This window comes from Parasteatoda tepidariorum, chromosome 2 (genome assembly GCF_982258835.1).
Source record: "Parasteatoda tepidariorum strain Cologne lab strain chromosome 2, Ptep-v5.0, whole genome shotgun sequence".
Taxonomy (NCBI): Eukaryota; Metazoa; Arthropoda; class Arachnida; order Araneae; family Theridiidae; genus Parasteatoda; species Parasteatoda tepidariorum.
The window spans coordinates 9,769,263-9,791,813 of record NC_141756.1 but is presented as its reverse complement, the minus strand read 5'-3'; the positions used below and the strand labels follow the sequence as shown (position 1 = coordinate 9,791,813).

Here is a 22,551-nt window from a genome sequence, read left to right as displayed (position 1 = left end):
TGACATTGGATCAAATCGTCTGCTATATTTATAAACATTGCTCTTTGCTTGTCATCTTTGTTTTACATTATAAATCAATATTTAAATTTTTTATGTATTCAAATGATTTTTATCATAATTAGCATTTTAAGTGTGTTTTGGTTGGTAATCTAGAACAATAATGTAAGCTTTGAATCACAAAAATTTAGCTGAGAGTTACTTTTAATGGCACATAGTTTTGTGTAATATCAAATGTATGCATTAGTAATTGAAATGTTTTTATGCTAAATTTTACTGTTTCTCTTACTTTGCCTAAAATATAAATTTTCTTTTGCTGACAGTTTAATGTAAATTTCAGTAAGAAATACAAATAGTAATTTTATATAGTATTTTTGCTGTTTGATATTATTTATTGTTTCATACATGTTTCAAATTAAAATAAATATATGTAAAGAAAATTGACATTGTATTAATTATTAATTCTTTTTTAGTTTCTAAAGTGTATTGTTATTTATTAAAATTTAAATCGTGCTATATATCTCTTGAATACTAAGTTCAATTTCTAATATTCTTTTTCGTTCTTAGAGATATATATTTTTTAGACTTTTGTGATAAATTGACGTAATAAGAGGACTTTCATCATTGGACTATTTCAGTTTTTTATGCTCATAAAATTTTTTCAATGTTATTGGATAATAACTTCTAATGTAATTGGATAATATCTTTTTAAAATATAGACTCAATTCATATTTTTACAGTTACACCATTGTGTGATTTTCAAAAATAATTTGTTATGAGTTGTTGACAACAAGTAATTTTTTTCTCATATATTGTTAAAACGCAGAATAATAATGTGAAAAATATGAGAAATCCAGAATGTTAAACTTTAAAATATGTTAAATGATTTTTTTAGGTAATAAATTGATTTTAAAAAAATAACATGACCTAAACACTATGTAATAAGTCATCAATTAATTCTAATTTTATAAACTATAATTTTAAAAATACTTAATATATCTAAATAGCCTAAATCTTGTTTTAAGCTCTTAATTTTTCACAATTGAAAAAGAAATGAAAGTATCAATTTTCCAAATGGAAACAATATTTCTTAAATGAAAAATAAAATATTTAGAAGACATGAAACTGTATAATTGAATAAAGAAAGATTATGGTGTTGTCGCATTTAAAAATCAAATCCGTGCAACTTTGTTTGATGTATACAATTTTAATTATTGTTTTTTGCTCATTTAAAGTTTAATTAAGGATTAATAAGAACTAAGAAAAAATTGATTGAAGCATTAATTTAATTAATATTTTTAATTCTGTATTTTAGGGTACGAGTGTAATGTTTGTCAGGGGAAATGCAGTTCTGCAGAAGATTTGTTTCTACACATGCAAACTCATCGCTTCAATTGCAACCTGTGCCCCTATTCTACACCTTTCAAGTTTAATTTAACGAAGCATATGAGGAAGCACACTGGTGAACGTCCATACAAATGTAACATCTGCAATCGCGCCTTCACACAAAGCAATTCTTTGAAGAAGCATATAACTATTCATGAAAAAGAAAGTTTTTTAAGAATGATTTCATCCTAAAGGCAAAATTTCAATACCTAGTATGGAAGACAGTGAATACTTTTTCGAATCTGTGTCTTTTCTATAAAAAAATGCTCTGTAGAAGCATTTTCATGAAAAAGAAAGTTTTTTAAGAATGCTTTGATCTTAAAGAAAACTTTCAAGTTCTTAATTTGGAAGATAAAGGACGCTTTATCCTAATTGGTTTTACAATCCATGAAGCAGCATCACAAAAGGTCAGCCACTTTATAATTTTGTATACATAAATCTATAAGCTAATGCTAAATTATATCTTTTGGCCAGATAGCAGTGGAACTTAGATTAAACTGAGAAAACTTTTAAGAGATGACTGTCTTTACATGCTTTACTTACATAAGTATATAATTTTATTAAGTGATTGTTTCGCATACTTGTAAAAAGATTTCAAAGATCCGTTTCCCATTCCTTTGATTGTGCTTTTTTGTCTTCAGATTATTTAAGTTAATAAACAATTCTTAGTGTTAATCTAATGAGCCACGATGACTCAGTGGTTAAGGCACTGAACTGTCATTGTGAAGAACTGGGGTTCGATCCCCAGTGGCGTCTTGAAGCCTACCCAGCTTGTTTGGGAAATAAAGGCGGCCTGTGCACAGTGCTGACCACATTGCCACAATCATGCCAATGGTCACAAAATTGTGGAGCCTTAAACTCCACGACCCCCGACCCACAGCAGGCTGTTGCGGGAATGCTTTACCTTATTATTAATTGAATACTTCACCCCAAATTAGTATTTTTATCTCTCTTGATGTGCATTTAAAACCTGGTATTCTCTTATTTTAATCAGATTTTCTCTTATAGGTATAATACATGATTAAAGGGTTGGTTCACTATATTTTAATTAATTGTAAAGACTTCTCTCTGCGACATATAATACTCTATTGAATCAATTTTTGGCTAATTTTGTCATTAATTGGAAAAAATTTTCTTTTGAAGACATAGAATACACTGTTGGAGGGTTGCTGATCAATTTTTTTTATTAACTGTTATAAAAACTCCTCTGCAGATATGAAATCCTTTATTAGAAAGTTGTTGGCCAGTTTTTTAATTAAGTTAACTCCCTAAAGTTTGCTCTTGATCTGCTGTTTATAAAAATAATTTTTTTTTTAAAAATTGCACTTTTTAATGTTTTATACACTGCTATCCAGTTTGCAGTGCATTAACACTTGCTGTGCTTTATCTTACTGTTTTTTTATTTATGCAAAGTATTAAAATGACCAATGTTTTTGTAATGCTGCTTCACCAGTTATTTAATTTCGAGTCTTGAAGGTTATTTTTGCAATAATATTCAAAAGTTATTTAGACTTTTTATGTAACGAATTATTCATAAGTAAATTAAATTATGCACAGCTGTACTTGATTGTTGGATATTTTAATTAAGATTATCACTAGTTACACAGTTTTTAACTCTTATCAAACCATTTAATTTTCTTAGTTTTCTTTAATCTTGTAATTTATGTAATAAAATTTTTTTACGCATCTATTAACATTTTGAAGGCATCGAAGGAATTTTTTATGTGCCGTTGATAAAATAATCAGCAATTGCTAATTAATTTTTAAAGAAAAAAACTGGCTTTTTCCTTTCTAAATTTAGGCTTCCACTTTACTCCTTTCCCTCAAACCATCAAATTTAATGAAAATCAATAAAAAAAATAAAGAATTAAATTTTTAAAATTTGGATAAAAAGATTTTTAGCCAATTATTTATTAACCCTTTATAGGGCAACTTTTTTTCTAGCAACGTTATGTTAAAAAATTTTGCAAATTTGAGTGATAATTTTTTTATTTTTATTTAGCTTATTACGTAAAATAAATTTTATATTTAAAACCATTTTTTTTATTTATGGAAAGGTGGATGAGGATATTTTAAGACTTTACCAACTGTAAAGAATTAGCCATAAATTTGAACTTCCGTGCTTGTAAATAACTGAATTCATAAATACAAAAATAAACTTAATGAGCAGAGATCCAATGAATGAATGCATAACACACAAAAAAAAATGCTCTTCTGTGTTATAAGTTAGTGTTATAGTAAAACAATAGATGAACAAAAATGTTATCAGATGCTGAAATTAACAAAAATAAGTCTTTAAGCAATTAGAAATTGCATCATTAAATTTGCGGAGTAAAAATCGCAACTTTTCTGACTAAATTTTTCAAAACACTGATAAACAAACAGCCTAGACCCAGTGGCGTAGCGAGGGGTGGGCAAGGGGGGGCATCATGCCCCGGGCGCTACTCACAAAGGGGCGCTAAATGGTCCGCAAAACAAAAAATTGCTGGATAATTTTTTTTTATTATAATTGATTTCTGGAAAATATATTTTAAATTAGTGCCAGGGAAATATAATAAATGTTAATTCATAAATATTATTCATAATATTTAATATCTAATTCATATTAAATATTATATTAAATTCATATTCATATTAAATATATTTCAATATTTAATTCACGTCCTTGTCATCGCCGCTCTGCTTAGAATAAAAATGAAATGTTATTAAATATTAAATATTATAAATAAGTTTAATGTCAGCATAAATTATATTGTACATTTCACTATGTTACTACCTTTCAAGTTCAAGACATTCTTGGTAAGTAATAAATCAAATAAGATTACTTACTACATCTACTCGACGCTTCTATTATTAAGTGAATAGAGTATGAAAAAATTTGTTAACAGAAAAATTTGTTGTTCTCATATTTGTCACCACAGATTCAGAATCAATTCATTCATCTTCTGGCATTTACAGTTCGAAATCAACTAATAAACGATATCAAAAGAAATATATATTATGGACTTTTGTTTGATTCAACTCCTGATATCTCTCATCGAGAACAAATGTCCCAAGTCGCTAGGTATGTAGATGCTGATTTTATCAATAAAAAAGTTTCCATCAAAGAATCTTTTTTGAGTTTCATTGAAATACATGCTAAAGATGCAGCCTCGATCGAAAATAAAATTTTAAAGAAATTAAATTACGATGAAATTTCATTAACAAACTGCAGATCACAATGTTACGATAATGCTGCCGTGATGGCAGGTCACACATCTGAAATGCGATGGAGCGCTAGAATACAAGCAGTTATCGTTATCATCTATGAGCTAGAGAATATAAAAGAACTAATAGAAAAGTTAGCAGAGCACACTACCACTACAAGTGACAACAGAAGTGAAGCTATAATTCTGTTGCAAAATATACTAACATTTAGTTTTATAACTTTACTTCATTTCTGGTATGAAATCTTAACAAGGATTGATCGTGTGCAGCTCAGATTACAAGATCCTAGAATGAATTTTAGAGAAGTGTTCCATGATCTTGAATCATTAGCGACTGAACTAGCCGAAATTTGAGACAAGCTCTGTAGAGAGGTAATAGAAAAAGCAGAGTCTCTTTGTGAAAAATGGGATATGGATACAACAATACGTGCCTGGAGAATTGGCTATGGTGGTCTTTCCGCAGAAAGTGAAATTTCTCGCGTTATGAAAAGCACTCTTGATCGTCTCCAAGAAATGTGTACACGATTTACACGATTAAGTGACCTTAATTTCAAATTTGAATTTCTACTAGACGTTGAAAATTTATTAAACAAGGATAATGTTGATAACAACCTTGAAAAAAAATTGTAAAAATCTGGGTGAATTTTATAATACAGATTTCAATGTAATAGAACTTTTTATCAAAATATGTGACAGCAAAATGTTACTCCGCAGTGGAAAAGAAATTAAACCTAAAACTCCATTAGAATTTCTTACTTTTATAATCAATCTCGAATGGAGAAGATGTTTTTCCAAATCTGAGAGCGGCATTTCAAATACTCCTGACTATCTCAGTATCAATTGCTAGCTGCGAACGTTCATTCAGCAAATTAAAATTAATTTTGAAAAGCCTAAGTGACCTAGCATTTTTAAGAGTGGAAAGAGAAAAATTTTAAATGATCAATTTTGATGATATTATTGATACATTTGCTTCATCAAAAGCACGGAAAATTTAGACATAGTAATAGTTATATTAATGTATTATAATCATATGATTATTAAATATATGTATCTCCTTAGAGATAATAAATATTTACTTTTTTATTGTTTAAAAATTCCGTGTTTCTAAAATATTTCTTTATAAATATGCAAAATAAATAATAGGTATCTTTTGAACTAATTCTAGATGATCATATACATTTCAAAATCTAGTCTTGTTCTCTCAACTACATTTTTTGTCTCAAATTTAAAGCCTAGCTTGAGTCTATGACTTTATTTATTTTACTTTATTTATTTATTAATTTGCTATAATCCAAGTCGCCTATATATAAACCATATATATTTTACATATAATATTATATGGTTTTCGAATGGGGGGGCGCTAAAAGGGTATTGTGCCCCGGGCGCGAGTTAAGCTCGCTACGCCACTGCCTAGACCAGTAGGGTTCTTTAGAAACTTAACACGGGTTCCAAGAGTAAGGCTTTTTTTTCTATCTGTCAATGATTTTTTAAATCTGTAAAGATATTTGTATTCAACTAATAATCCATCATTTATGAAATATTTTGGTTGATTTATATAAAATGAAAAATTATAGCAAAATTCAGAAAAATATATGCATTTTTCTATTTATTAAATAAATCACAAAAAAGAAGAAAAATATGTTTTCCTATCTGTATTGAATAAACTACAAAAAGGATACACATTTACAAATAATACATACGCCTGGTAGCATAAATCCAGATTTGTTACTGATATAGTTTTTAGCAATTATTAAATTTGATTAGTTCTCATAAAGAATATTTTAAAATGAAATTTTATGTTATGTTAGATGAGACTAAAGTTTGCATACATTTAAATTCTTATTATTGGAAATTTTTTTTCACCTACAACATAAGGAAATTTTTGAAGTTTCTATTGGGGAGAGAAGTTTTTAGTTATTAGTAATAAGCAAATGCCAAACCCTTGATTTTGTTATTTTCACCCAATCTATCTAATCAACCAAGTTTTTTTTTTCAATCATTAAAAGATTTAACATTAACTAATTTAAAATAAATAGGGATATAAGACTATTTCATAATAAAAGAATCCATAAATGAATAGCTGAGTAAAGATATTATTAAATAAATAAATCTCTTCCTAAAAAGAATCTTTTTGAAAGAATCTTTTTTAAGTAGCATTTATTTAAATACTATTCCTTCTAAAAGGAATATTCCTAGAAAAGGAAGTGGAATCGTAAATTGTGCAATACCATAGATCAAGTACTAATAAATCTAAGCATTTTTTGTTTGTTTTACTTATATGTCTCAGCTGGTGTTTATTGCGCAACTCTTAACTGTCAGATTATATCATTCTAAAGTAATATGTTCATTGTACAAATGTAGTTAATTCCCAGTTCATTTCAAGATGAGTGGTGTTTTCTTTAGGATACTAGGTTAAAAGAATTTACTTAGTGCTTGTAAGTAAATTTTTCTTATTTTAAAAATGTATTATGGCATGAAGTTCATGCAATTTTCTCTCATATTTATTTTTCAACCTGTATTTATATTTGTTTAAACAGTAAAAGTTCATGTAACTTCAAGTCATGTTAACTAATTCATTTTTTTCATAATAAGTTATGTTTACTAAAATTGAATATTATTTGCATCTTTGTATATTGTTTTTACATAGCAAAATTAACAAGGAACATTTATTGTCTATAAAAAACTTTCATTTAACATTTTAAGTGGTGACATATCAACTAAACCAACTTATAAATAGTATGTGGAACCTGTTTAAAGTATATTTACTGTTTTTTTTTTTTTTTTAATATTTATATATTAAGGGACTGTTCATATATTACATAGGAATAGTTTTTAGATATTTTGAACTTTTTGTAAGCAAAAATAAACAAATTCAAAACTTCTCCCTATGCTTTACACTAAACTAATATATATATATATTTTTTTTTTGCAAATTGTTTTTTCAGGCATGAGATCCTTCCTTAAATCTGAAATTTTTTGCTTTTTTATCATTTCCCCTCCTTTTTTAAATATATTAGAATTTTGATACTGTAAAAAAATGCTCTATCATACAATTTTCAAAACATATAAAAACCAATTAACATCAAGTTTCAAATTTATAGATTTATTAAGGTCAAGTGCTAGCAGTTTTAATTTTTCATTGTGGCTTATAAAGGGGTCATTTATTCATTAATTATTGTAAAGTTACGTCATTTCACTAAAATTGAGATTACTTTGTTTGTTAGTCCAGTCTTCTTTAATTATATTATCAGTTTTATGTAACAATTGAATATTATTTCATTAAAACTTAGCTACTAACGTTCCGTTATTCTAGTATGTTTGAACACATAAAAATGCTATATTTTCAAATCTGTTTTCTATTAGTAATAAATTCATATTTGAATTCAATTTTTAAACATTTTAGAAATTGAATTCAAATATGCTAATTATTTTTATATAGTAAATAAAATTTATTACTTTTCATCTGATGAAGCAGCATTTAAACAAAAGATATTGTTTATTTAGGTATCCGACTAGATCCAAAAACAATTTTTTTTTCTTTTAAAAATAACCTTAATTAAAATGTTATTTTTGGTAAGCTGGGTTTCTAAAATTAAAAATCTAAAGTGAACTTAAAAAATTTGCAAATATTTTTCAGAATAAGGGCAAATTTAAGATTTAAGCTTTCAGTTCGAAACATTATACAAAATCTATGTACAAAGTTTCAAAGAATTCTATTATAAGCTTTTTTTGTAATCTGTGTTAGCAAAAATAAATTTTCTCAAAATAAATCTCCTAATATAATAAAGATTTTTCTTAAAATGCAGTTAAAGTATGTAATTGCTATTCAGCATGCAAAAAAACAACTATAACTTCGATTCTAAAATTCGGAGAACAACATTCAAAATTATTTAAAAAGCTAATGAACAAAAGTTCAAATATATAAACAATTGGACCATAATAGCCTGGATGGTAGGGTGTTGGACTTATGTTCGTGAGAATGGGAGTTCGAATCCAGCCGGCCAAAGAAGACCTGTGTATTAAATTATAACTGGTGCATGTTAAAGTAAAGTTGTTGGAGTCACAAAGTCTTCCAAGTTCCCACAACAAAACGATATATGTGAGGGTAATAATCCAAGAGTTTCCTTGTCTTCTGGAGTGGGTTCAAAATTACGAGGCTATCGAGTTGAACATTCGTAACTGTAAACTCAAAATTTGTGTTAACAGTTCAACGATGGTTATTGAATAAAATATAAACAATAAACAAATCTAAAATTTACTCAAAATTTCCCATTTTCTCCCAGTTAAATACCTTAATAAGTTTACTGCATACAAAATTATCTTAATTCTTTTTTCATGAACATTCCATCTAGTTTCTGTTTTATTTTATATCATTTTCTTTTTGAAAATCTCATGTGGGTGTTTTTCGTCAACATAAATTTACATAATATATTTTTATGATAAAAAGAAATTTGGCATATTATGAATTATGTTTTATTTATTGCATATATTCCCCCATTTTTATTTTATTTGCAAGCATAAATAGTCCTCTTTCCACTTAAATAGTACTTGAACAGTTCCCAATATTGCTGTTTATGATTTTGTTAATCTAAAAATTTTGTTTAAAATATGAAATTTTTAATAAAAATGTATTTTTTTTTAAATGGTATCTATTTTGCTTTTAAATATTTTTTATTATTACCCTCTGCCCTGATATCCAAATTGTGGTAAATGTATTCACATATACATTAGTATTGTTGTTGGATCATCATTAGAAATGAATCCTAGATTGTTACCATTTGTCCATAATTGACGTTATCAACTAAAGCATATTTTGTAGTGATTTTCTGTGTTTTTAATTAAAAATGTAAACAATGATTTTAGTTTTAAATTTGCGTGATTTTTTTGTCTGATACTAGTTTAAATTTTGTTTGCAATTTTTGTGATACATTTTTTCCTCTTAATCTTTGTTTTTTTTAATTGCATATATTTTTATTCAAGATTTTTACAAACAAAATGCAATTTTTTAAATTTTGTCATGTTCTTGCTAACTAAATTTTATTATAAATCATTATATTTTATCTAATAAGCAGTGATAATCGGCTTTCTTCCGTGACAGTTTTGTGAAACCTAACTAACTCATAAAACAGTATCCTAAAATTTAAAATTTTGAAACTAACTCAGAAGATGAAAACTTCTTTGAAGATGAAATTGGGATGAAATTGCTGTCATAAATTTATTTTATAAATTCTTTTGTTTGATTGTAGTGAAACTATCTTGTGCTAACAATGTTTGTTTAACTGAAAGAGTTTTATTCTTGATGTAAGTGTTTCATAACTCTTGTAATGTTAAATTTACCTATAACAGTGCCGAATTACCCATTAGGCTAGACTAGGCCATGGCCTGGGGCCCCCAATGATTAGAGGCCCCCTTAAAGTGAATTTTTTTTAAATAAATTTTAAAAAAATTAAGAAAAATAATGATTTTTAAAAAAAAAGTCATGCGTAATTTTTTCATGCGTTAATTATATTTATTTATTACTTATTAAACTTTAATTTATTATTATTTATTTTAATTTTAAATTTGCTTTGTTAAATGAAAAGATATATAATTACTTTTATATTTGAATAAATAAAAAATATACGAGAGAAAAAATTTAATCTAAGGGCCCTAAAATTTTGAATGGCCTAGGGCCCCTCATACGCTTAATCCGCCTCTGACCTATAAGGATAATGTATAAACTTATTTTCTCATTAGGATAATTAAAATGTAAGTAAAACTAAACTCTTGATATAAAAAAAAAATAGCTAATGTTTACAAGTATCTTCTTTAGTTAACATATTTTCTAATTTATTAAAAATAAATGACAAACAACCAAACCAAACTTAAATTTTTGTATCAAAAAAGTTTTAATGTTAAATAAATTTTTATAACTTTAGTTGGATAGTGGATAAAAAGATTGTTGGATAGACGATACAAAAAAGATATGGTTATTGAGATATGGAGAAATGTGCAAAAAGTGAAATTAACGTTCCCAATCATTCCACCGCTCTCCTAATAAAACTATTAGGACTTTATTTCCCAGTTTGCAGCTACTTCCTATATTTTGGGGTCAGGAATCATAATCTGTCGAAAAAAAGGTATGTTTATTCAACACTATTTTTTGTTTAATTTTGTAACTTAAAATATCATTTGTACTAAACAAGTAACATATTTGGGGTCACCTTCTCATACCATTGAGATTGAGTTTCTAGTATATGAAAATCTGATCATCAGATAAAATGTTATTAAATTTTTTTTTTTTTTGCACGTACGATATAGTATATATTGAATGGACTTTTATGTGCTAAACGGCAATTTCAGTATAAGATTTAATTCAATTTTATTGCACCAATTAATTAGTACTTATCTATACAAAAATGTATTGCCTCTGTTTTTTCTTTCTGATTTGGATTCTTGTAAATAGAGTGGGTAGTTTATTTTAATAATATGGAACTTGTTTCATATAATGCAGATTAAAATATTTTTGTGTGAATTAAATTATTTTTAATTCACACAAATATTCAATAGTAATTTCTTGCTCAAATTACATTGTAAGAATTTTTTATTATCTGTAATTTTTTGTTTTTTTGTAGTAATTAAAAATGCTTATTTTTCTGTCTCTGGAACAATTTAGCATATTTATTACACATTTTTCATTTAGGCTATGTATCTTAAGGCCTTGTAAAATTTATACTTCTTTTTTTATTTCCAATTAATTATTATCTTTTGTGTAGGTGTAGTCTGTATAAATTTTTTACAGGCACATGTTTTTTCATTATTAATATTCCGTTATATATTATTCGTTATACACACATGTTAGAATCAAGGGACAAAAATTTTTAAAATGTCTTTAAGAGCTAAGTTCTTCAATGTTTAACATATAGTTCAGAGTTTTTTTCTGTGTTCAATGTCAAGGAATATTTATGTAAAAATGCCAGTTTTTGAGATTTCTAAGTGTATTTTTAAACAATATTATATATATTTCAAATATTTACTTTTACCCTAATATTTTTTATTAATTTTTTTATGTAAATACCGGGAAGTTGCTTTTATAGGAATTATATTTCGTTTTAATTTTCAAACATTGTTGTGTGATTTCCTGGAATAACCCTTCAACTCACCCTATTGAATTTTTGTATTTTTAGCTCTCGTCTCAAAATTCGGTAATAGTGTTGGAAACGCAAAATCGAAATATTATGCCTGCGTGGAATGTGATTACACCAGCCCATTTATCACCAACATAAAGAGACATGAACTGAAACACACGGGAGAGAGACCTTTCAAGTGTCCTTATTGCTGTAAAGGATTTAAACAAAAAGTCCACATGCAAACCCATTCTTGCCTCATGAAATAGCATCATAGGATAGGACTGAACAATGATTATACCATCTTCACCAAGATTGAAAAATGTTTTGTTATATTTTTCTTTATACGCTTAAAGCTTGGGTAACTCTTGTTTATGATTAACAAAAAAAAAAAACATGAAAATTCTATCGATATTAAAATCACTTATTTGAAATGAATTTGACTTTTTAGTTTAGGTTTTAACATCTACATTTTAAATTCAATTCAATTATTTGGAAGAACATTATGGAATTTTTTTTTTTTACTTTATAGCCTTTAAAATTTAATCTAAATTTTAATTGTTTAATTCTGAGGTTTGTTTTACTGAATTTGATATTTTACTTTATTCTGTAACTAAAATTTAAATACAATTTTAATCATTTCATTATGGAAATTATTTTATGATGAATTTGGCTTTTTACTTTGAATTATATGACCTAAATTTTTTATCCAAAGTATTATTAATCATGAACTTATAAATTTGAATAGTGATTTGAAAAGATGTTTTAAGAATATAGTAAATTCATGCTTTTATCTTAAGAATAAGGAAATTCCTGCTCCTATCGTAACAGTATGAGAATAAACAAATTTAAATGCAGGATTATTATTATAATTTACTGGGAGAGAAAACTTTTTGTAATAAGTTCAGTTAATATGATTAACACACCAGAACTTTTGGTGTTTAATTTGTCTATAAAATTTTTATTCTCTAATTAAAGAATAGACTTATAAACAAGCTTAATTTTTTTCTGGTGCTTTTGATTAGGTTTAAATTATTAAATTAGCTCTATTTCTGTTAGTTTAACCCACTGGCGGTTAAGGAAATGGGTAAAATTGGGAGAATGTTTCTCCCCTAGACACATTTCCCCTATTAGTTAACATGGGAAAACCGGTTTTGCTATGCAGAGAAGACTGCAGGTTAAAATGCGACTTTTTACGTGCAGAACCGTCAGTGGGTTAAAAGTAAACTAAAAAACAATTTGTATGGGTATTTGTTTTGGCAAGAAAATAAAATTGTTTTCTTCTATACCTAGTAAGAAGGTTATCTTAAAGCTTAAGATAATGTGTAATATTTTTTTTCTTTGTATAAACTCTTTCTTTCTTACTTTGTATATGTATATTTCGATTTTTTTAAAAAACTAGAACTTTTCAATATTATCTAATGGTGTTACGTCTCTTTCTTATAAATCTGTAGTCTTGTATTTTTAATTGAAATATATTATTCTAAAAATTTTTTTTATATCGTTTGATATGTCATTCTCATAATTGTAATAAGTTTAATTTGTTGTTGTTTGTTTTCAGCTCGCATTTCAACCAAAGATATTTGTGGAAACATAAAAATAAAAATGTATGCCTGTCTGGAGTGTGATTATACAAGCCCATTTGTCACCAATTTGAAGAGACATGAATTGAAGCATACTGGAGAGAAACCTTTCAAGTGTCATTCTTGCTTCAAAAGTTTTAAGCAGAAGATACAACTTAGAACTCATTCGTGTTTCACGAAAAAGTGAAACCTTATTTTAATGGAAATCAAAAAATGAAACCTTTTTGTTAGTGAAAACTAAAAAGTGAAACCTTCTTTTAATGGAAACTAAAAAGTGAAACCTTCTTTTAATGGAAACTAAAAAGTGAAACTCTTTTGTGGAAATTTCGATACGAAACGTTTTATATAGAAACGGGCGATGACTGTAACTTTGAGATATGGAGTTCTGGGATGAAAATTTACTCAAAAACAAACTTGCATATTGAATTCAGTTTTTTATCATTTTTTTATACTTATAAGAATTTATTCTGATTAAGATTTACTTTTAATTATTTTATTTCCATGTACTGATAGATTTTCTATCGAGAGACTTGAATTTCTGTATGAATTTCTTGAGTTAGTTTAATTCATTGAATTTTTTTCACTCTATATATTTAAATAGTATATTTTAATATTTTTACCAAGCTTTTTGCAAACTCAAAACAGGAATCTTTCTAGTTTAAATTGATTTATCTGTTTAAGTGTATATAACATTTCCAAGAAAAATATTTTCTATACATAAAAGGTAGAGTCTGAAATTTTTATTCGACATATAGCTAACAGTATTTCAAGAATTCAAAGCAGAAATCAAATTCAAATTAATAATTCCATTTACATGTACTAATAAATTTTTATTTACATGATCATTTATCTGTATATTTGAGATAAAAATAATTAATTTCATCTTTAGATTGCAAATACTTTTAATGTTTCATTATTTTATACTTATTTTATTAAAATAAGTATTGTTCCATAATATTTACATTTTAATTTTTTAAATGATAAGTGCTCAGTGACTAAAGACAGTGACTAAAACAGTCACAAGAAGTCAGCCTACTTTTTTAATACTGAATAGTGTAGAACCACATTGCAATTAGATAAATGATCATAGTAAAGTGGCTGCTCCGTATAAAAACTTTTATGAAATTCTGATCAAACTTATTTTGAAAGCCACTCTAAAATATTTTTTCGGTGCTTCTAGTTTCAGTGGTTATTATCTAAATTGTTTTAATGAAAATATACTTTCTTGATGTTTCACTTATTTCAAATTAAGTTAAAGGAAAAATTTTCGAGTGGATGGAAAAAATTAATTTTTTTTTATGGCAGTTTGCTGAAGTGATGCCACTAAATGATGCAGTGCATCGTGAAGTATGCACATTGCATGTGGTTAACTAATGTTTGGATTTTCTAATTCAAGTGTTACATAACAATATATTTGGAATTTTGCGAGCATTATAAATAAAAATATAGTGTAGGATCATTAAGAAATATCTGATTAATTTAATTCAGTATGATAAATTTTAAAAATGGGTTGACATACAAATCTACATTATAGTTTTTACACTCATACTTAGATTCTTGTCTTTTGGCGTTTGCGTTGCAAATGACACATTTTCTATTTTGGCTTCTTCAGCTCATTTATGAACTAAAGGAAGATGTTTTTCTCACTTACATAACATATTAAGTTTATTTAAAATGTACTTTTAGTGGTATTAACTCAATATAAGTCAATGGTCTAGCCATTGGCAGTTTGAAGCATATTAGGCCGGTTATCAAGCCTTATCAGGCTAAAACCAGCTAAATACGGTCCTCATAAACAGGGGGTATTGCGTCGAAGATGGCTAAATATGGCACTTCTTATAAAAGGGATATTAATGCAAAATTTTGATTTCTTTGTAATTTCTCCAGAGATGGTTGTTCTCTGGAAAAATCCGATTTCTGGATTTTTCGCTAACCGCAGTCATGAAGTTTCCAGACATCCAAGGTTCAGAAGTTTCAAGAAATCATTGATTACATTTATGTATAAAAATTCTTGTATATTTTATTTAAAAATATTAGAACTGGAATTTATACTTGGCATCTCTTTCATTTGTAAATATTTTTTCTGGTAGAATAATAAATGTGATTAGAGATAAAAGTAAATGCATAATTATTCATTTAAATTGTGCTGCATATAATTGATTTAGAATTTCATGTTTCGAAAATACCAATGATTTAAATTCATACAGACAAATTTTTTGAAATGCGTCATTAATGATTTTACTCAAGAAATGTTCAGGGTTTTTGAGTTGAGCTCAAAATCACCCCTGCTACCCTAAATGCGTAAATATTGCTCAATTTTTTTTTAATTGAAGAACAATTGTTACCTGATTCCATTACATATTGACAATAACTTATGTTTTTAAGAATCCCCTTCAGACAAAGAAAGATTTTACTTCCTCCATATTAGCATACGAAGAATTGTATCCCAGAAATTTCCTTGTTCAAAAATGTATTGTTAATTTAAATAATTTTTATTTCATTTATTTATTAAAATGTATTCTATTGAACTTAGTTATCAAATTTTAAGTTTGTAAGTATTTCTAAAACTTGAATTTTAACAAAAATTTTAAAAATACTTGCAATCATAAAATGTAAAGTTCAGTAACAAGTTCAGTCAAATGCATTTCAATAAATAAAATGAAACAAAAATTCTTCGATAATATTAATTAGTTACTGAACAAATAAGGAAATTTCTAGAATATATATTTTTGTACGTTAACATAAAGGGTGTAAAATCATCTTCTGTCTAAAGGGGACCCTTAACAATAACTTCTGTTACAGAAGTTATTGTTAAGATTAATTGTTTCACTTAATGAAGTTATTGTTTCACTTAAACTTCAAATAAATAAAACGTCATATGTTGTTGTATGTTCTAATAGCATAGCTTGGTTATCTTATTTCCTGTATTGTGTGACAAAATTAGATTTTCATTCATCTTTTAACTATCATTACTACTACCTATTAATTGTGTTTAGTATGCAAAGTTGATACCTTAATCAGATATCAATAAAAATAATACTTGTGTGTATGCATCTGATACAAGTAAATTTTTACCATGGCAGAAGAATTTAAAACTCTTCAATCCTTAGGTAGCTCAGGTTTTTCTAACGCAAGCAACCTTTTTTCAATGCTGATTGGTTAGTTATTATTCTACACCACAATACGAGCGCAAAATATACCTCACAGAATGATAGATTATAAATATAATTTCATTGAAATAAATCCTACATAAAAGTTTTTGAAAAAAAATATTACTTGTCTGTACGCAATTTCACTCATCTGTTGATTGGCTCGATGAGATTTTATTTTTAAAAAATTGATTTAAAAAAAATATTACAAGACAGAAAATGTGTCATGTTCACAGTTATAATGAAATATACTATTTTGTAACAAATAGCCTATCACCCCTTTACATGAATTGTTGGTATGGGGAATTGCTGATAATTTCTTTTATGGTGATAGTCAAATTTTAGTAGTCCCGGATCAACGAATCCCCGTTAATTTCGAGCCCTGGTTTACATTAAATTGTTCGAGATACCAATATTATAGCTCAATGTTGAAACAATAATTCTGCATAACGAGCATAGTTCATTTTCTTATTTAACTGTCCATAATACTTTTGTTGCATAAGTTGTTTACTTATTATTATTCTAATCTTTTGTTTTTGTGTTCTTTTTTTCCACAGCTTATTTCTCAAAGTTTAGAAATATTTGTGGCAACATGAAAGGGAAGTTTTATGCCTGCTTGGAATGTGATTACACCACTCCCATCAGCACTAATCTGAGGAGACATGAACTGAAACACACGGGAGAGAGACCGTTCAAGTGTCATTATTGCAACAGAGGATTTAAACAAAAAATCCACTTGCAAACTCATTCTTGCTTACAGAAAAAGTTAAATCCTTGATGACATACCGGCTGTTGAAGCTGATACATTATCAGAAAGAAATGGTTTTATTCAAATTTGTTATCTTTCCTCCCCTATGTGTTCCTTGCTATCTACTCATTTAAAATATTGTTCCTGTAAAATAAATAGTTAATTATATGCTTATTTAAATTAAAAGTATTTGTTGGAGGGAATGCGTCCCACACTTATTACTTTATTAACTGGGTGGAGAGAATATGAGGAAACGTGGGTCATTAGAATATATTTTTCGATCCCTTTCAGTTATTCAGAAAATAAAATAGCATTTCTGCTTTTTTTTTAATTTTATTTATTATTATTGAAGAAGGTGGGAAATACACGCTTCTTGTATGATCCGGATAAGTGGACAATCCAGTAAATTGGCGCTCCAATAATTGATGCTCTACTGTGTGTATATACATATACAGTAGAGTCCCGATTATTCGAGTTAATGTGGACCACGACTAACTCGGATAACTGAAAAACTCGGTTAAAACGAAGAGTATAAAAAAAGAAAGGAAAAGAGTCGGTATAAATGTAATATATTTAAGAAATATAAAATTTATACGAGTATACCACATGCAATTCCTATTATTATTAAAAAGCTTACTTGAAAAAACTTAAAAAGTATACTTTGCAGGAATTAAAGAGTTTTTACTTAAAAAAAGTCCTTAATTGTTTTTTGTTTGACATAACTTTGGTGCTTTTCTGCAGCAATGTTTCGCCATTTTTTAGGGATAACAGGAAGGCTGGTGTCGCCTCTTTCTGTTGTTCTACGTATTCAGTAGCATTTTCGACAGCTTTAAGTTCATCTGTGTGAGAGATTTTTATATGTTGATTTTCATCGTCACTGTCTTTATCATCTTCGCTAGGTTCATTTTCATTATTGACGATATTAACGATCATTTCATGGGATCAAGTTGTTAGATTTTGTTTTCCCGAGTGTTTGGAAGATAAAATTCAGATTTATTTTTCGGTGGTATTTTTAAAAATAAAAAATAAGCTAGAACAAAAAAAACCTTAAAATATTTGATAGCTCGGTTAAAGCGGAAACTCGGATAACCGGGGCTCGGATTATCGGGACTCTACTGTATATATTTCATATGTTTAAAAAAAAAGAACTTTGTAAATTATCGATTTCAATCTCAAAATTAACATTTTTAATCTTTTTACAAATTGATTTAGTAGTTTCTCACACAGGGGCAGATCCAGAAATTTTTCCTGGGGTGGGGAGGGGTCATAGACTCAGATTCCCCCTTATGCCTCCTTAAATAATTTTATTTCTTTTGTAAACTAATAATAAAATTATTATATTTTTTTTTCAATTTTGGGGGGGTCATGACCCCCCCCCCCCAAATCATGTGTTGAGCGATTGCATGTTGATTTTTTAGTTCATGTTTTTGTTTTTAAGTAGCTCTGTCTGTTATTTTAATTTAACCCTAAATGTTATTTATCAATATATTTGACATTTATGTTCTTGGGTAATCTAACTGCTGATTTTTTCTATATAAAAAAGAAGATATTTTTTAAAATTTTGAATTTTTTCCCCTTTAGCAAAAAGTACTGAAACTTATTTCTGACTCTAAGTAATATTTATTAAATATACTAATATTTATAATGCTTATTTAATAATTCTATGTGACTTATGTTATTGTAAATTAAGTTTTAAAGTGGGAAAACTACAAGAAATGCTGCAACTTATTTATCAGTTAACCTAATATTTATTATTAAATAATTTTATATAATTTGCCAAAAAAATATAGATTGTATCTTTAAATTTTGTAATTTTAAAGTTATGGTAACTAGATTTTAAAAAAATAGTTTTAAATTGTCTTAATTTAGCTCTCATCCTATAGGATGTGACATGAGCTTGGACCATGTGATCTTACGAAGAGAGATCCCAATATTTCTTAGAAAATTAAATTTTTTTTTTCTTTTGTACTTTCAGGCAGCACAATAAATTGAAAAAACAATAAATAAAAGAGATAAAAGCACAATAATACCTGATCTACGTGCATTGATGTTTTAAAATAAAACTACATGTAACAGCAGCATTTTGTACAATATTTGCTTCAATTGGATACCTGCAAGTGAAGTCACATGTGGGTAAATCATGGCATTTATTTATGATACGATTCGGCAGCCAATCAGGCGTGACACATGCGCATGCCGTCGCTTGCTGGCAATCAATCAAATATTATTCGAAAATTGATTCTGCCTCATAATGAACTAAGCCTAATAACTGTAACAATAACACGCCAAACACAACCGTGTGATTAGGCACAACAATGTGATTTTTGTGGTATTCTTCTTTAAGTTGCAAGTAACCAATTGTAAAATTTTTTACTGTTTTTTCCAATCCTTCCTTGCAACCAAAGAAATTTTTCCTACATTGTGTAATTAGAAAAAAAATATTTGGTTTAAATTTATTCCCACTCATTTTAATAGGAAAGAGTATTTTTGTACTTATGTAAATGCAGCTGAATAAACAAAAGAAAAACACTGTTTGCATTCAAAAAATAATATAAGTTTTCAGCTTCACTTAATTCAATAAATAATTTTTTCTACTTTTTTCATGATAGATATGTTCAAACAAATACTAATATTTTTCATAAAATGTAAATCTTTTAATTTTAATTGATTTTTATTCTAATTTTAAATTCGAATATTATATTTAGGTATATGTTCTTTACTGTTTAATTTAAATTTATGTGGTTGATTTTATATAATTTTAAATTAGTAAATTTAAGAAAATATTATGATAAAGGAATTATAGTATGAAAGTCCGTAAAAGTTTAGAAAATATTATCCAGAACATTGGCAGACTACACTCTAGCATTTAGTTTATCAATACTATTATTATTGAAGATTTTTATTGTATTTTAAGTCGCATTGAGATAAAATAACCTTCTAACTCAACTAATTGTTTATTCATCAGTTTTTTTTTATTTATTATTATTTTATTTTGAAAATCTTAGCTTTTGTTGAAAAATATTTTTTTTTAATAATATTCTTTTTTTAAAAAAAAATATTGTTAGTTTCAAAATAAATTCTTGGGGCACAAAGTCAAACTAGCTATTTAATGTGAGTCACGTAAAAAAGTAATTAATGAAATTTTGTTCGTTTCAACATTAATGTATTTTGAGGGAGCTAATCAGAGTTATCAAAAAAGAGTAGTAAAAAGGTAAAAGTTATAAAAAAGCTAAGAGTAAACAACATGAAAGTAACAATAAATGTTCCATAATGAGCCCTCTCAATCGAAACATTAATATCCATATCAAAAATTAAGCATATAGTATATTCAATAGGGCGTGCAAATTAATATTTAATTGAGAAAATTAAACTTCATTGGAGTCTGTGGAATTACTAGTGAGGAAAGAGAGTGGGTTGAAATTCAATTTTCTATTGAAAATTCTAGGTATTTCTTATAATAATATTTTTTCTACTCTTTGTTTTCTCCTGCAATCAAGTAGGTTTTGATGATTACACTCTTGTCTTTCTGAGTAAATTTTAGTAGTTACTACCTACTTGCTACTATTGCTACCTTACCTAAATATTGATTTTGGACATAAATGCGATTTTTTTTGTTTCATTCTTATCATGAACTCTAAAAAACTAAGGGTGGTTAAAACTGAACACCTTTAATTGTATAATTCTGTAATTTTATTTTTCTTCTTACAGATATTTTTTTTTTTTTTGGTTGTTTACAGAATTTTTTTTGACTTACAGAAGTTATGCCCTATTTTTCTTCAAGAATTATCTAATTTGCAAAATTTTTCCCTTTAAAAGTTATGTCGTACTGCAAAAAATATTAAGCTATTGAAACTTTTATTTATTTATATATTTTTTGCACTACGCATTTTTTAAAGACAGTTACTTCAGACTTTTTTTTTATTACCTTTATAGGCTTCTTTCTTTTACCTGAAGGTTTACCTAGCAAGAAATCACGCCAATATGCGTGTTTGGAGTGTTCATATGAGACACCTAATATGAAAGATTTGGAGCGGCATCAAGTGGCGGCTCACATTAAGGAGGAATCTTATGAATGTCACATTTGCAATCTTGAATTTACTACGGAAATAAGTTTGTTGTCGCATATGATTGTGCACAATGAAAATTGGTTGAAGCTCTAACATTGTTTAATAAAGTTACAGGGTTTAATAAAGTTGGTGTTATTTCTTATGTTTTGACTGTTTCATTTTGTTGGTGGATATTTACAAATAGAAATGTACGGTTAATTAAGTTCACGGTTATGACTGCATCTACCACTGATGAGAGTTTTAAACAAAAATCTCTTTTAATCGTTCTTGTTGTTGTAGTTCATTTACGTCGCACTAGAGCTCCAGAATGAGCTATTGGCGACGGTCTGGGAAACATCCCTGAGGATCATCCGAAGACATGCCATCACAATTTTGATCCTCTGCAGAGGGGATGGCACCCCCACTTCGGTAGCCCGAAGACCTGCACGCGAAGTTGAGCACTGGTACAGGGGACCTTTTTCAGAGTTTTTATACTACATTTATGAAACTCACAGTATTTACTTATAATATCTTTAAAAAGCTGTATACAAAATTTCATGTAATTTGATTAATAATTTTTAAAGTTATTTAACTTTTAAAATAGCATAAAATCAAAATACTCCACGCCGCTTAAAATTCACCGCAGAATCTTACTTTTTTTTTATATGACTCGTTTTTGAATTCCAAATAAAAATTACCATCATTCAGTGGCTAATTATTTTGCTCTAGCTCAAAAAAACACATTTTTTATGTATTTCATGAAAATTTCAGGAAAATTTTTAAAAATCTTAAACTTTTTTTTACTATAAACAAATTTTATCAAAGTTCTAGGCAACAAAACATGGTAAGTTTTAATTACATACATACATAGTACACATAAAAAAAGTTTCAACTAAAAAAAAAAAAAATTGAAACTCGTGGAGCATTTCAAAAACACGAAAATCCGTCAAAATTTCATTTTGAGAAAATAGCATTTTTTTAAATATATTTAAAATAACACTATTAGCTGCGCATAATACCTAAAAAATGACTAATTAAGCATATATCTGTACTTTTATCTCCATTATTATGTTGAAATGGATGAAAATTCAATTTAATATGTGCCTATGAAAAGAAATACACAAACGTACTCAACAAACATATTTACTTTTTCAAAATTTAATGCAAATAAATTCACTAAAGTAATAACATAAAATAAGTTAGTAAGTATGAAATTAATTTATTTTAAAAATTATGAATGATATATCAAACGAAAAATGAAACATTGATTAAAATGTAAATGTACAAACTAATTGTGTGCGAGTCAAATATAGAAAATTTTCTTAAAATC

At 27.0% G+C, this 22,551-nt stretch overlaps 1 protein-coding gene and 1 long non-coding RNA gene across 13 annotated transcripts in view; one reads left to right on the top strand and one right to left on the bottom strand.

The window, feature by feature from the left end:
• The window catches only part of by (focal adhesion protein tensin), a 365,221-nt gene that overhangs the window by 323,232 nt on the left and 19,438 nt on the right, over positions 1 to 22,551 (bottom strand). The gene's annotated exons all lie outside the window — the stretch shown is intronic.
• Positions 1,029 to 21,337, top strand: LOC139424936 (uncharacterized). Of its 2 annotated transcripts, XR_015431270.1 has the most exons (5): positions 1,029 to 1,966; positions 6,174 to 7,024; positions 11,756 to 12,056; positions 13,257 to 17,249; positions 21,109 to 21,337. It is a non-coding gene; the product is annotated as an uncharacterized LOC139424936 (long non-coding RNA). The 2 variants fall into 2 exon arrangements; XR_015431269.1 differs by lacking the exons at positions 6,174 to 7,024; positions 21,109 to 21,337 and having other exon boundaries at positions 1,228 to 1,790; positions 13,257 to 16,327.